Source organism: Triturus cristatus, chromosome 6 (genome assembly GCF_964204655.1).
Source record: "Triturus cristatus chromosome 6, aTriCri1.1, whole genome shotgun sequence".
Taxonomy (NCBI): Eukaryota; Metazoa; Chordata; class Amphibia; order Caudata; family Salamandridae; genus Triturus; species Triturus cristatus.
Window position 1 is genome coordinate 46,333,310 of NC_140589.1, and position 16,315 is coordinate 46,349,624.

The following is a 16,315-nucleotide window of genomic DNA, read 5'->3' on the forward strand; positions in this document are numbered from 1 at the left end:
ATAATGTGTCAGTGGCTGCTCATGCTTCAGAACAGTGTGACAATAACATCTGCTTCTGGTATCTGCAGCACAGCAACATGCATGCATCACAGGTGTGATAATATCCACTTACGTTATCTGCAGCACAGAATGTGTCAGCGGCTGCTCAGGCCTTTACAATAGTGTGTTAATAACATCTGCTTCCGTTATCTGCAGCAAAACAAAGTTCATGCTTCACAGGTGTGATAATAACATCCGTTTCCGTCATCTGCAGCACAGAATAGAAAAGGCGGGGCCGGCATCGGACACGCCGATAATATGGCGGTCCTGCCGGCCCCCGACGACCGGGGAGGCGGGCCTGTCGCGCACAGCAGTGATGGGACAGGCGCGCCTCCCCCTCATTGGACAAAGGCTGGGGGTCATGACCCGGAGGTGAAAGGAATCACTTCTGGGTCACGCAAGTTGCCAGCCCCCCAGGCCGGCCAGAACCGGTCTGGGGCTAGTAGTAGCCATAAAAGGCTGGGGAGCAGAGGAATCTTCCTCTTTGCCTTCCGCGCTCCCCAGCCTGTAGTGCAACTTCGCTAGGAGGCTGCGATTTATTTTTTGTTTAATTTCTATTACAGGTGTGTCGTTTTGTGGAGATTCGGTGGAGTTCGGCTCGGTGAAGCAGCGTTGGTGAAATTCACAGAAGGGGTCTCGGGAGAGAGGAAGATCGGAAGGACACGCTGCTCGGCTGGCGGAAGGAGCTCCTGGCGTCGGAGTCCCGTGAGAGAGGAAGCGAGTCGGCGGTTTTTGTGGGCGGCGCCCCAGGCCAGGTACTCGTGTGTGGTGGCGGTAAGCGCTCACCCGCACGTTAGATAGAGCGCGTGGTGCAGTTTTTGAAGGAGTGCCCCGGCAGCTCACAGCGCGTTCTCGCCGGTGTAGCGGTGAAAAACAGAAGTGTAACGCGTACCCCCCAGTGTAGGGGGCGCATTGTATTGTTGGGCTGCTTAGGACTTGTGGGCAGAGCGTTTTTGATAATCAAAAGGTCCTGAGTTCGGGGCATTGTATTGTTGGGCTGCTTAAGTCTTGTGGACAGAGCGTTTTGGTTAATCAGAAGGTCCTGAGTTTGTTTCAAGTGTAAGTCACTGTGGCCAAATAAGGAGGGGCGGAGCCTCCTACTCTCAAGATTAAGTGTACTGTTCCTAAACAAGAAAGGCATTTTGTAGAAAGTGTACTGTTCCCAAACAAGAAAGGCATTTTGTAGACAAGCCTCCTGCTCTCAGGATTAAGTGTTCAGTCCCAAAGTTTAAGTCCTGGTTTAAACATGAGAAGGCATTCTGTGAAAATTCATTGTAGCAGCGTGCACAAATGTACTGTAGGCGCCCTTATTAAAAGAGTAGACTGTCCTCTCTAAGATAAGTTTTCACATCTTTGTGTTTCCTTTGTGTGCAGAAAGTGCTGCGCGCATATGGGTTTTGCAAACGCTCGCACCTTAGTCACAAAGTAGACTTTGCTCCATAGGTTACGTGTTCAATTCTTGGATTGCATTGCATTGTATTTGTTTCTTGATTTTGGTTTGACCAGCTGTGGGGGGGGGTATTTGTTGCATTAAGTACCATTGCAAGTTAAGTAAGTATATGGGCTAGCATTGTTTACGCGGCGTGAGTAAAAAATATCAAAGCATTTGGCAGAAACGTAAGCAGCTATGGCAGGTAAAATGAAACGGGGTGAAAAACGTTCTCGCATGGAGTACATGATGAAGACAATGATGCGCAAAATGGTTACCATGGACCGGAGATGGAAGAAGGTTGACAGATTGGGGCAGAACCTGGCAGATCTCAGGGAGAGAGTGGAAGGTCAGGAAGGGACGCTGGAAAGGCCCAATGGCACCATAGTACCCCCCAAGCCCAGAGGGGAATTAGATTCCCTTCCTAAGCGGGTTAGGCCCAAAAAAGGGGTGACTAAGACAAAAGCCACGGCGCCAGTATCTCAGCCCAAGGATGGGGAGGTGCCTGACCCATCAGGAGTCGGACCACTGGGTGGTGTTCCTTCGGTGGTGCCCCAGTCCCGGCGATTCCATGGGAGGTGGTACCTCTGGGGGAACCATTGAGCGCCCCGATAACGGTCGTACCTGCGGGAGCGGTGCCAGTAGGCAGCAAGCCACAGGTCACAGGTGTTCCAGAAGGTGGGGTCCCAAAAGATAACCCGGCAGGTGCAAACCCGGTCCCATCAGATTTAGTGCCACATTTAGCGGCAGTTTTACCTTGGTTAGGGAGAACAGAGATGTTGTCTCCAGTAGTAGGGGTGACCCAGAGGCGGAAGCCAGGAAGTTGATTGCCCAGTTTGTGGCGACACCTAGGGGGCCACTGGGGACAGGGCAGGATACTCCTTTTCTTCCCAACCCAAACAATGGGGTTACACCACTGGGCGTCAAAAAGGAAGTACCGGTGGTCGGCAAGGCGAAGGAGAAGCTGACAGAACCTGCTGGAGTGACCATAGCATGTAAGCAGGCGACGCTGCCAATGCTGGGCGTGGGGGAGGTTCGTACCGGGAGGGAGAACGTGGCTAGACACGTGTCGCGTGAGTTAAAAGAACTTATATGGTCAGGCAGCTATGTTAGCATGTGTTCTTTGCTAGTTGATGAAAGAGAAAGAGAGGAAGCTAAGAAACAGAAGGATTGGATGCTCCCGAGAGAATTGGCGAGTGAGTTGCTAAGATTCAGGGTGGAGAACTTGAATAACTGGATCAGGGGTTTCTCAGTATTTATGGCAGTAATGGCTGAACGTTTTCCTAACATACAAGCTGAGATGGAATGTTACCAGAATCGCATTACCATGGCTCATAACAAATATGGGGGAGGGGGTTGGAAGCAGTATGACATAGACTTCAGGAGAGCTAAGTCATCTGACCCTGCACTCTCATGGAACCAGGTCGATACAATCTCTTGGTTGGATCAATTTGGAGCAGTTCACTCCAACCATCAGTTTAGTACAGCGCAGGCCAATAACAGGGGACAGACAGCCCAAGCATTTTATCCTTATCAGCCCTTTCAGCCGGCCCAGAACACAGGCCATGCCAATAACTCAGGGGGTGGGGGAGGGTGGAAGGGGACTTGTTAGGATTTTAATAGGAGGGCATGCACGAGGGCACCAGGCACATGCAGTTTCAAATATGCCTGCTCTATCTGCGCTAACCCATCACACCCAGAGTCCAAGTGTCTCAAGAAATCAAGGGATAAAGGCAAGAGGAAGCAGGATTGATTGTAGGGTGCACCAAGTTACACACTCACCCATTGACATAACGGCTATGACCCCTTGGCTAAACAAATACCCTTGCCATTCTACTGATAGGACTCAGCAAGAGGGTTTCACATATGGGTTTAGGATCCCTGCTCCTGATTATGTTGGGGCGCCGGAATGCAAAACATCAATTGTCAGTGAGGGCCAATCCAGACGTGGCGGCAACTAAGATAGCTAAAGAATTACGCCTGGGCAGAATAATGGGCCCGTTTGACTACATCCCGGTGCACAATTTTGTTTGTTCTCCTTTGGGGGTGGTCCCCAAAAAAGAAGAGGGCGAGTTCAGGCATGATTCACAATCTATCTGCACCTAAGGGCAACTCATTGAATGACGCCATCAGTGATGAGATTTGTAGTGTGAAATACGAGTCATTTGACCAGGCGGTGGAAATGCATAGGGGCCTGGGCCCTGCTGCTTTACTGGCAAAATCTGACATTGAGTCTGCTTTTCGTTTGTTACCTGTTCACCCAGAAGACTTTCACTTGCTAGGTTTTAAGTTTCAAGAAAAATTCTACATGGATATGTGTATGCCCATGGGTTGCTCAGTTTCCTGCGCCTATTTTGAAAAATTCAGTTCATTTTTGGAATGGGTTTTTAGACGTGTGACCGGGCATCAGTTTGTCATGCACTATCTAGATTACTTTCTTATCCTGGGGTCGGCGGGCTCTCAGAAGTGTGCATGGGCACTGCAGGAATTCTGCATGCTCATGCAGGTTTTTGAGGTGCCCCTGGCGCCGGGAAAGACAGTTGGACCAACAACAACGATAGAATTCCTAGGTATTGAGTTGGATTCCATCCAAGGCTGTTTCCGCTTGCCGGCAGACAAGATAAAAAAATTCAGGACAGCTTTGCAGCAGTGCCTAGCCAAGGATAAGGTTACCTTGCACCAGTTACAGCAAATGGTGGGACAGTTGAACTTTGCCCTCAGAGTGATTCCAATGGGACGACCATTCTCCCGTTCCATCGCCCAGGCCATGACCGGGCTTAAAGAGAAGCACCACCACACCAGGCTGCCGGCTGAGGTTAGGCAGGACATGTGGATTTGGATGGCATTCCTGCAGGACTTCAGCGGCAGGGTAGTCTGGCCCGGTCCACTCACTACCTCTGCAGAGTTAGGTTTATGGACTGACGCTGCGGGTAGTGTGGGATTTGCCACCATACTTGGCAATGAGTGGGTGGCACAGCAGTGGCCAGATGCATGGGTACAGAATGGGTTAACAGCGAACATTGGTTTCTTGGAATTGTTCCCTATCTGGGTGGCATTAACAGTATGGCCTGAAAGACTACGTAATCAATCTGTGGTATTTTGGTCTGACAACATGACGGTGGTTGAATGCATCAATCAGCAAGCAGCAAGATGTAAGATGATCCTCCGCCTGTTGAAAGAGATAGTCCTGTTGTGTATGAAAGAGAACATACTGTTTAGGGCTAAACATGTGAAAGGTGTGTTAAATAATGCTGCTGATGCACTCTCTCGCTTCAAGATGCAGGTCTTCAAAGCACACCTCCCTTCAGAAGCGAATCCAACGCCCTTCCCAGAAGTACTTTGGCTGATTGGTGCCCCCAACTACCGAATCTCGTGGCAGCTAGCCTAGCTCCCAGGACCAGGAAAACTTATGAAGGGGCATTCTGGGCATATTGTAAATTCTTGGGAAAGGATTGGGCGGAAGAGTGGCATGACACAGGGGCACTTCTGTGTTATTTAGGGGCGTTACATGATGAAGGGCGCTCAGTGGCAGCAGCCAGGCGCCACGTGGCAGCAATATCCTTCTTCGCACAAACCAGGGACAAGGGAAATCCCACCGCTAGTTTCACAGTCAGGAAGGCTTTAAAGGGTTGGCAGCGCATCCAAGGAACAGCACCGTATGAGAGGCGTCCGATAGGGGTGGAGCTGCTAGCAACCTTACTGGGGACGCTTGACACGGTCTGCAACACCAAAGGGGAAGTTTTACTGTTCAGGGCGGCTTTTTCACTAGCCTTTTATGGTGCTTTTCGCATTGGTGAATTGGTGGCCCAGAATAAACAGGATAGACAAGGGGGTTTGCAGTTAGACCATGCAAGGGTACATGGCGACGCCTTATTGATATCCATTAACAAATCCAAAACCGACCAAGAGGGCCACGGTGAGGGGTTAGTTCTACATCGGGCGCATGGTAATCCGTGCTGCCCCATAGCACAATTGGAAGCATTTTTGGAGCATAGACCTTCTACAAGGGGTGGGACACTGTTAATCCATGCGGATGGGACACCTCTTACCCGGTTTCAATTTAAAAGGGTAATGGATATGGCAGTACAGCAGGCAGGTTTAGATCCTAGTTGCTTTGGAACCCATTCTTTTAGAATAGGGGCTGCCACGGAGGCAACAGCAAGGGGCTTGCACAGCAGCAATGTCAAAAGAATTGGGAGATGGTCCTCCAATTGTTACAAACGCTATGTGCGGCTGCACATGTTGTAAGCAGTGTTCCCTCTAAGGTGCGCGCATGCGAGCACCTTAGTGACCCCGAGTGTGCAGTGTCCTCAGTGAAGCGCGCACACATCCCGGGAGAGCAGGAAATTACCATCTTTCGCGCCACCGCCGCTCGCGTTTTAAAAGCGGCGGCGCGAAAAACGGTAATTTCCTGGTTTGCGAGTACACATTCCATAGCAAGTGGCTCTTGCTACATTTGATTCTCAATGGGCTGCAGGCTGTTTGTGGGGCTTTGAGACCGTAATGGCTGGCAGGCAGCGTATCTGCTCAGAGGGTCTGCCTACATGCTCCTGTTTCAGGCCATTGGGCCTCCCTGTCTCGCCGAGGGGGCCGCGAGCGTGCCCCTGCTCCATGACTGGCGCGACCGGAGGGGGCACAGTGACTGCCAGGTCCTTGCGGTGGCAGGTCTTGTGCAGAGCTACATTTGGTGAGGCAGGTGAACCGGGTCTCCAGGGCATATGAAGCCTTTCGAGCCAACAACAGGGGGCGCCAGGTTTGGCCGGGAGGCTAATTGCAGAAGTAGTCTCATACAAAAGTGACACCGTCAGACAAAAATGTTTATTATGCACTTGACTTTTGTTTACACCGATGGAAACCCAGAATCAGGCTTTGAGCGGGGAGCATTTTCACTTAAATAACAATTCCTTTTAATGCAACATAGAGAGAAACCTAGCCCGGTCACCCCTGCAGAGCGTGGTAGAAATATCATCTTGTTTCTGTTTATCTGAAACTGAGGGAGCTCAGTTGCTAGGAGTGTGGCTTTGGGACAGGTTAAAGAGCGGAGCGATTATACACGAACCGGATGGGCGAAGGGGGGGAGAGCGGGTGTTTCACCCTGCCCCTCATCATGTTGCGGCTTGACAAACTGGGTGCTGCTTGTGTGCGCGCCTCCATCCCATCTGACACGTTCCATGGAGAGGGTGTTGGCCTCATTCAGAGCCAACAGTGGACCACTTCCAAAACATCGCAGTCGCAGAAACAGGTGAAGAGTTAAACTACTTACATTTCCTTTTGTTGCCTCTGTCCCTCCCCTTTTCCATCATGTCTCCCACTGTTTACCTTCTCTTTGTCCACTCTTTCTTTTTCTCTTCTGCACCTTCCTTTCTCCTGTACTTCTGTTTTTACCCTTGTCCACCACTTTCCACTTTTCCGTCATGTATTCCTTTGTCACGCTCTCCTGTTAACACCATTTATTTATTTCCTGTCTCCCACCCTTCATTCCTTTCCTCACTCCCATCCTTTATTCCCTTCCACCCTTTATTCCCTTCCTCACTCTCACAATTCATTCCTTTCCTCTCTCCCACCATTCATTCCCTTTCTCACTCCCACCCTTTCCAGTCCGTCTCTCACTCTCTTACTTTCGGTCACTGCTCCTGTAGTCCCGCCCTTCCTTCTAGGTTGCTTCACGTTACAAACATACACACATCCTTGAGTCTGGATCCGACCTGTTGAAGTTAGTATTCACTATTTCTATTTAATTTGCTGTGAATTCTTGCTCATGCCTAAACGAATCCTGTGTTTTTCCCTGTGGCCCTTCCGGTCCTAACACCCCAGTTGGAAACTTTCGATTCAGAGTTTAAATAAATTCAGCGTTTGACAAAGTTCGGTATAATGGTGCATAACGTAGCTCGGATGTTTTGCCCAGAAGATTTAGTGGTGTTTTACCATGGGGAGCAGTGTGTGAAGTTTCTCAGTTTACGATAAGCGCTATCACACCTAAATGACAGAAGCAGCAAAATATCAGTCGAGTGTCACACTATGCGATGCACATATTTTTAGCTTAATTGCTTTTAAGCCATGCCCTTAATTGCATCGGTTACGCCCCTTTGGGAGACACCCTCGTTTTTTCATCCCACTCAAAGCCCTGGTCTACATGCACGGTCGGGTTCTTGGCGCACATAGCCTTGGCTGCAGCGCACAGAGACCTTACTCTGCCGCACACAGAGAAAAATAATTAGAGGGAAGATTGGTTGTAAGTAGGGCGTTAACACTGTACTGATGCGTGTCTTTTTCTGGTTATCTCTACAGTTTCTCGAACCTGTCACGCAGGAGGGAAACTGGCGTCGGCTCATCAACAGCTAGTAAAGCAAGGACATGCACCTCTTCCAGAAACAGGACCACAGGTGGTTTGGATTATAGGCCATTCATATGTGAGACGTTTGAAAGCATTTTTCTTTTCAGGAAATTACGAATACAGGGCGGAACAAGCTGGTTTCCAGATCTCATTGCATGTAAGGGGGGGTCTCTTCAGGGGTTTTGTAAGGGATTTATTGAGCAAGGGGGGTCCCCACCCGGATATCATTATCTTACACCTGGGAGGGAATTATCTGGTGAATCTGGGTAGAAGAGGGCTAGTGGAATCCATAATGACAGAGGTGGGTTAGTTAGCAAAAGCCTGCCAGGGATGCACCATAGCATGGTCGCAAATGGTACCTAGATGTCAATGGAGGGGGCGTGAGTCTGTGGGGGCACTAAACCACTCAGTAAGAAGGATCAATAACAAGATAGAGAGGTTGTTTAGGTTTCCTCAGTTACAGACGATCGCCCAGGGGTGCATCAGGGGGGACCCGTGCTTCTTAAAAGACGGTGTCCACTTATCAACGGTGGGGAATGCAATCCTCTCGGAGAATCTGCTGGCATGGTTAGTGGGCTTGAAAAGCAGGGCATGACCTCCTAGTTAGCATGGTGGTGGGGGTGGGGGGCAGATAGTCAGGCAACTATGCTGGCCTGTGGCGGTAAGGTCATGATTGGTGAGCAGTAAATTTAAGGTCCTTAGGGGGCGGCGCCATTCTTGAATGGGTCGCCCAAGGGGGAGGGACAAGTCGTCCCTCCTAGAACTCCAGGGGCAGTTACAGCCTTTGTGGCTGTATGGGTGCGGGGGAGGGGGAGTGTCGCCTTTCCTAGGCTGGTTGGCCACCCCGCACGTGCACAATGCCGCCAGTAAAGGGCGCAGAACTGCAAGGGCCCCCGATGGAGATAGTATACAGAGCGTACGGGGGTAACTGGGGGGGAAAGTACCCTCACGGTGAAAGGGCCCTCTGCGCATGCGCACTCCGGCGGGAGGGCGGGGTTTAATTGATAAGGATCTGACACTAGTTATTGACCTTGCCGTAGGCTCAAACATGGATACGTAGAAAATAATTGCCATTATGAGTATGGATGATGTTCTTCTTAGATTCGGATAGGAATAACTTGTATTAGAGTTATGTTAAGGTTAGCCATCTGATATCTGTACATATCAAATGTAATCCATGTCAATTATATGATTGTCTGCGTAATTTTGTAAATGTTGTTATTATTAATTGTTTGAATATTTGTTAATAAATACGGCCGGGGGTTATCTACGACCCCCTTTTCCAACTAAACTCTTGTTCTTGATATTGTGTGGGTCTTGACAAGGGAGGAGGGGGTATAGGTAGTGCCAGGCCATATGTGTCAACGGCTACTCATGCTTCACAACAGTGTGATAATAACATCCGCTCCTGTTTTACAAGGCCCCTGCGCCCACTTATCGCACAGCAGCCCCGCGTCCCCTGGCTGCGGGTCTTCTCCTAATAACAGCGCGTGCTGGAAGCATGCGTGCAGGGTTTGTTTACACGCACCATGCCTCTGGCCAGCCTAGCGAAATATTCCAAGTATTTCTGGGAAACGCGTTGTTGGGATAGAAGAGGGCACTCGTGGCCTCATCCAACGAAGATGCTTCATTCCTCCGCTCAGCGGTAGCTGCCGCTGGCGCTGAGTTTGTTATGAGAAGGATCAGGCAGGAAGCGAACCATGCGATTTGTTATGTGAACAAAAATAAACAAGGCATTTCTCTACTACTGAGCAGTGGTGTTGCAACTTTCTCAGTCCTCTCTCTACTGCAGTGTGGGTGAGAAGTGGGTCGGATAGCCTTTGTGTGGATGACAAGGGTTGCCACAGTCCTGAATGACAAATTCCAGGCATTTATTCATGTATTAAGATACTTTAAAAAAAGAGGTGGAGATAGAAGTACAGAGAGGCTTGTACTCCTACCGATAATTAACCAAAACACAGGGGGCATATTCTCAAGGAGCTATCGCCAAGTTAACGGCACTTTATCGCAGCCAAAGTAGCGATAAATGTATCACCCCATTCACAAGCCGGTGCTAACAGCCCATAGCACCAGTTTACCCATGATAGCAGCCTCAAAAACATCGCCGCAGATGACCCCGGCAACTATCGCTAATGAGATGCAAAGTAGGCGTTCCCAAGCAAAAAGCTGCGACAACACCACTCCACAACATTCTCAACGACTAGCCAGATCGGCGATAACATCCCAAAACAGGCGATAAGGCGCGTTAGCAGAAGCAAACTAACACCTGCTCCGACCTGGTGTAAAGTCGGACGGCAGCCTGCACGACAAAAGGGAGCCCAGCTCAGAGACACACCTGAAGAACAACAGATGCCATGGAACCACTCACCATGCGGGCCGGATACCCAAGAGGGTCACAACACCCACTGCCACCACCCCCAGGACCACCACCCCCGGACACCCACTGCCCCTCACCCCCCCGGACCAACACTGAGGCAGCGCACACAAAGACAGCGACCCTACGAAAATGCACCAAACTCACAGACCCAACACCAGAGAATGTCATTGCCCACTACATGCCCAAAGGGACAACCCTCCTCCGCATCCTGACCACCATTGCCTACAGGCTGACGGTACCAACACAGCGGACAACCAACATCCCACCTCAGACAAAGCTGCTGGCCGTGCTGCAGGTGCTGACCTCTGGTACCCTCAAACCAACATCTGCCTGAGACAGAGGAGTCGCACAGCCAGGGCAATCCAAGTCCCTCACAGCGGTCATGGATGACACCATCAGCTTGGTATCCCACTATCTATACTTCCCACACACTGCGCAGGAACAGCCGGAGACCAAGCAAGGGGTGTACACCACAGCTGGCTTCCAGCATGTCACAGGGGGCAATTGACTGCACACATGTCCTACTAGTGGCCCTTGGCAACACTGCACGCAATAAGCGCAACAGAAAGCGCACGTATCCCACCAATGTCCAGGCAATAGTGGACCACCTGGGAATCTCCGCCAGCGCTGCCGCAAACCACCCTGCCAGTGTGCATGATTCCTACACTTTCCAACAATCCATCATCAAGCTGCGCCATCAGGCACGCACGGAAATGCACTGCTCGTTGGTCAATACCAAATGCACACACCTCAACTCCACAATCATGCAACACACAACACAGGAAATGCACACGCCATAACCTCACATACAACATGCACACCCACCAGACACGACAGCACAACTCACTGTGGGAACCTGGGCCAGCCATGTACATTAGCCATCAACAGCATGGCACCTCGGCCACTTAATAGCAGAATGTCGGAAGAGGTGGGGACCAGGCATGTGCGAAGGAGGCAAGTGACCGATCAATGAGACTGTACACAATGCCAAGTGTGACGTGAAAGCGATGGCCAGACTGCAGTATGCAGACCACACACATATCCATGTCGACACACACCTCAGGTGTTTGGAGTGTAGTGGACAGTGGATGCAACCATGTCACCCCAGCCAGTGGAAAAGATCGCGGAAATGTAGCTTGTTACATCCCCCCTGTGAGAGTCAGCGGAGTGGGCTGGCCCGGCGTACGCCAGGCCAGCGTAGGGGTGTGAATAAAAGGCACATAACTCTGGACTTGGTCCTCTTCCGGAATGCGCAACGTCTCTGCCAGAATGGCACCTCTCAGCCCGCCACGAGGCCGACGCCGTGAGCGGAGTTGCCAGCGATCCTGTTTGGCTGCTGCACCCCAGGACGCTGGTCCTCGAACCAGTCCTGCCTGCCCATGCTCACCCAGGCCTCAATGCCCACCTGTTGACACCGGCGTGTATCAAAGAGGGCCCACCATGTGCCGGTGCAAGCTCCAAGCCCGAGGCCCCCGACCTTGGCAGATTCCTCGGACCATCATGGCCTCTGCAACACAGGCCTGCAGAACTCCTTTCCCGTTGACGTACTCCACCGGCATACACAGCGGAAAAGTAGGACACACATTTGGAACTGAGTCTTGATTACACCATGGCAGAGTACATGATTTAAGGCTGAGTTCAAGTCACTATACTCCCTCCGATGTGGTGCAACCAAGTCTGTGCATAAGACTCCCACCAAACGTGTCTGTGAGCCCTTTCTGACTACGGCCTTTGGCCTGCACTGTGGTCCTGCAGGCCTCACACCAATCCAATGCAGTCCGTCACAAGCAGGACGCAGCCTCCCCGCAGGCTGCACACCCGCTCAGCTCTGGTGCCACTACCTGTCAGCCACAAATCTAATACAAATGCCATTCCAACGTTGTGTATAAGAGATCCAGGAGATGGCTGGACAGCGGTTGGCCACGCTGACCGCTGCCTCCGGCTGAAACTGCAGCCAACTAGGTCGCACTTTTGGAACAGAGTCTTGATTACACCATGGCAGAGCTCATGAATCATGGCTGAGTGTATGTCACTATACACCCTTCGATGTGGTGCCAACAAGTCTTAGTGTTACATCACAGCCGCAAGATTCTGTGGGCCCACGCGGACTACTGCTCTTGGCCTACACTGCGCTCAAGTAGGTCACAGAATTGGAACTGAACATCGATTATTCAAAGGCAGACTACATATCATTGCACGCAAGGTGAGGAGTAAGAGGATGACGCGTTGCATTTGGGCAGAAAAAAGGATCATCGTTACAGAGGTGATCGAACACTCCAAACAACTGCCCTGGTGTCACTAACTCTGTGAATCGCGAGCCAACGACACGTGGCTGTGGGCCACTGCTGACTACTGCCTTCGGCCTACACTGCTGTCCAGTAGGTCACAGAGTCTTGATTTAGCAATGGCGGAGTTCATATCAGTGTACCGGAATCATCGCAGACTGCATCCCCTCTCAGCCCCGGTGCCACTAAGTCTGTTCCCTGACATTCATGGACACTCTCTGGTCGTACACTGGTGGCGTCTGAGTCTATGGACTAGAGGGTAGTTTTCATCCTCATGTGGCTGATACTGAATTGGTGTTGGCAACGAGGCTGCCGCTTTCCACTCCTCCCTTTGCTGCATCAGACCTCTGCATCATGCCCTGGAGGACACTTTCCACTGACCCCCACAACCCTCCGTCACATTCACCTCGGACACTGATGAGCACCCGCCCAGTCTGCGTGGCCCTACCTCAGTGCACCCCAAGTCACCATCCCGTGGCGTGGTGCCTGTGCCTGCTGCTGTGCATCCGGGGCCACTAACTCTGTGCTGGTCTGGTCCTGGACCCCTTCTTCTGAGATATTGGATGGCCTCTGAGGTGATGGCCTTGGGGTCCTCAATGCCATGTGTCTGTGGCCCTGTGCTGTTAGCTGCCTCCGGCCTCAACTGGGGCACTCCAGGGCTCACACGTCAAATCGAGTCCTGACCTTCCCGGACATCGAATCACAGCAAGAGGCACATGCCACCACCGCCAGGACCAACTCCAACCGCCAACTGCCAGTGCCAAAACGATCGTACTGGCAGACTGACGGAGTTGCTCGCACCCGTCGCGGATGCCATCTTCTGCCTGATCCCGTGCTCAGCACTCCAGGTGCCACTAACTCAGTGCACCACAAATGATCGTCCATTACTGTTTTGGTTATGTTCCGTGGAGAGCTCACGCAGCAATGTCACCTCAAGCAGTGTGGGAGACCAGGGATGACGATGAGGAAGATGATGCAGGTGTGACACCCCCTCACTGCAGCTGCATCAGTAATAACCCAAAGGGACACAATCCTAGACATTTTCTTCACATGAGCGCGCTCATCTCTAGTGCCCCAACCTCAGTGCACTGCAACTCACGGACACTTCTGTTTGTATGTTTGGTGACCTCTGTACTTGCTCCGGTTCCCTCCATGTTGCTCAGCAGTTGACTCTGTCATGCAGGTGTTTTCTGTTTCCATTGCACTGGTGTCCACTGTTCAAGTTGTTACGAGCACCAAGCACTCCGTGCAAGCTGGCTTATACTCATCCCACACACATCCAGCACAGGCATCACTGTACATGTGGCCCTGCCAATAAAGGGGCCGGGCACACATGCCCGTAGCCAGTTCAACATGATAAATGCGTGTGTCCCTGTGGTCTTGTATGCATGAGGGCCCGGGGCCCTACGACATTACATTGTGCTGTGTACAGCGGACGCAGACATGTCAGCGCAGGCAGGGGGTCAGAGCTTGGACATGTAGCTTTGTCGTCACCCACTCAATTCGTAAGGGGACTGGACTGGGCCATCGTACGCAGAGCCAACGTGGGTGTGTGACTGATATGTGCGTGCCCCTGGGCGTGGTTCTGTACTGGGAATGTCAATCTGCAGGTGTCTCTGTTGCAGTGTGGGTCTCCTTTGTGGGGTGTAGGTGGTCCCTGATGGGACTAAGACACCCATGTATGTGGTCCAGTTCGGCTTCCATGAGCTCTGAGCCCACCCGCACCTGTTCAGCCACCTCCTTTTGGCATTCTGACACCTGGCATTGGAATGCGATGTGTGCCTCGTGAAGTGTTGGAAGCCAGCCGTGGTGGCGGGTGCTTCCTGCTGTGTGGTCTGTGCAGGGTCTGTGGTCTCCTCTATGTAGCTTGGCTGGGCTGCTCCTGGGGGTGGGTTGCCTGAGATGTCCATGAGCTGTTGTAGGGCATCGGAGTCGAAGGTGTGGTGGTCGTCTCTGGCATCACTGATGGGTGATGCCGGAGACGACCAGCATCACTCATCAGTCTGGTCTGACCTGCTGGAGGTGTTTTTTGTCCCTCTGCAATGTGAAGGGGAGATGCATGTTGACATTGTGTTGACATGTATGTTGGCGCATTGTTCTTGTTGACATGCAGACTGTGTGACAATGTACATTGTGACTGTTTGGGCGGTGCTGGCAATTTGAGGGGGGAGAGTGGACATTTGAACTACATGACGGATGTGAGGTTGTACCCGTACATATGCATCTCACAATTCCCTGCTCTGTCAAATGTGATTGGCCTGTTTCTGCGCATGAGCGGACCCAGTTGTGTCCTCTGTTCTGCAGTGTTGGTGTTGCACTTGGTGCCACATTGTCATGGGATGTGCTGATTGCTATGTGTGTGCGCTGCAGTGTGCCACGGAGATTAGGGACATGATCCTGGGTCATTGTGGGTGTGCAGTGTGCTATACCTACTTGTGCATGTGTGCCATTGTGCCCATCTCCCCCAGTTCCTGTTCGTTACTCACCCTTTTGTTGTTGTGTCAGGTCCTCTCGAGCTGTGTCCATACTCCCACCTCCTTGCACCGTCTCCACACTGATGACTGCTCCAGGGGGGGTACGGTGCTGACATACGGGGGTACGGTGCTGACATGTGCGGGGTGAGGGGGGCTGTACGACTCGTATCCGGGCACAAGTTTACCACCCCATTGGTGGTACGGCCCGTACCCACACCCCCACAGCGTGGGTACGGCGCCCACACCTCCATCACCACTACAATGGTGGTACGGCCCGTACCCACGCCCCCCAGAGCGTGGGTACGGGTCGTACCACCATTGTAGTGGTGACGGGTACGCGTCCACGTCCACTTCCGTTGTGGCGGTACGTGGGATTGGTGGACACGCCCCCCGAAGTGACCAGACCATGGGGGTAAGTTATGTGCAGGATATCTATGTTTTAACTTGGGGGGGGGGTATGTTTCCTGCCCCTCGCCCCCCCACCCCTTTGCCCCTGGGTGTTGTTCTGACCTTCTGCGGCGTCTGCGTCGGTTTCGGTGCACCAGGTCGTAGGCTAGGAGGGCCGGGATGACACGTAGGATGGGGTCCATGGCTATCCGTCGCGTACCGGTGCTCCTTGTTTGCGTCGTCCTCAATTTCCCAGCAGTTTTTGGCTCCCGTAAAAAATGCTACGTGCGGAGTGATGTAGGCACGAATCGTACTTGCTGGTCCGTAAAACGCTGCCTGACTCCGTCCGGACATCACGTACGCGATGTCCTGGATCGGAATTGTGGTTTTTTTTTTGCCGGTCTGTGTTTTGTACGACTCGTACGGAAATGGTATTACTGTACGAATCGTACTTGCTGCTTTGTAAGGTGGATTTCCCGGGTACGAGTCGTATGGAGAATACGCTCCGTACGACCATTCGTACCCGGGTTTTACAGGATCGGAATCGGCACCTAAATGGTGCGTTTTTAAGTTCTGTAGCGGGTTGTCGGTTTATAGGGGAATCAGGTGGGAAGTAATTTAATTATAATATATAAATGATTATTTTTATCTACTAGTATTTATTTAATTTAGATTTTATAGTGTTAATTGTGGGAATTAATTTATTCTTAATTATTTATTAATTGGTTGTTAATTATTTTTAATTAAATAATTTGCAATTATGTTAATTGTGTCATTTTTTAGGAGTGGCTTGTGGGTTTATAGGGGAATAGGGTAGGAAGTAAGTTAATTATAATACATGTATTCATATTTTTTATTTATTCAAATGTATTTAATTTATATTTTATAGTGTTAATTGTGGGAGGTATTTTATTAATAATTGGTTGTTAATTATTATTAATTAATTAATTTGTAATTCATTATGTTAATTGTGTCATTTGTAGGAGTGGG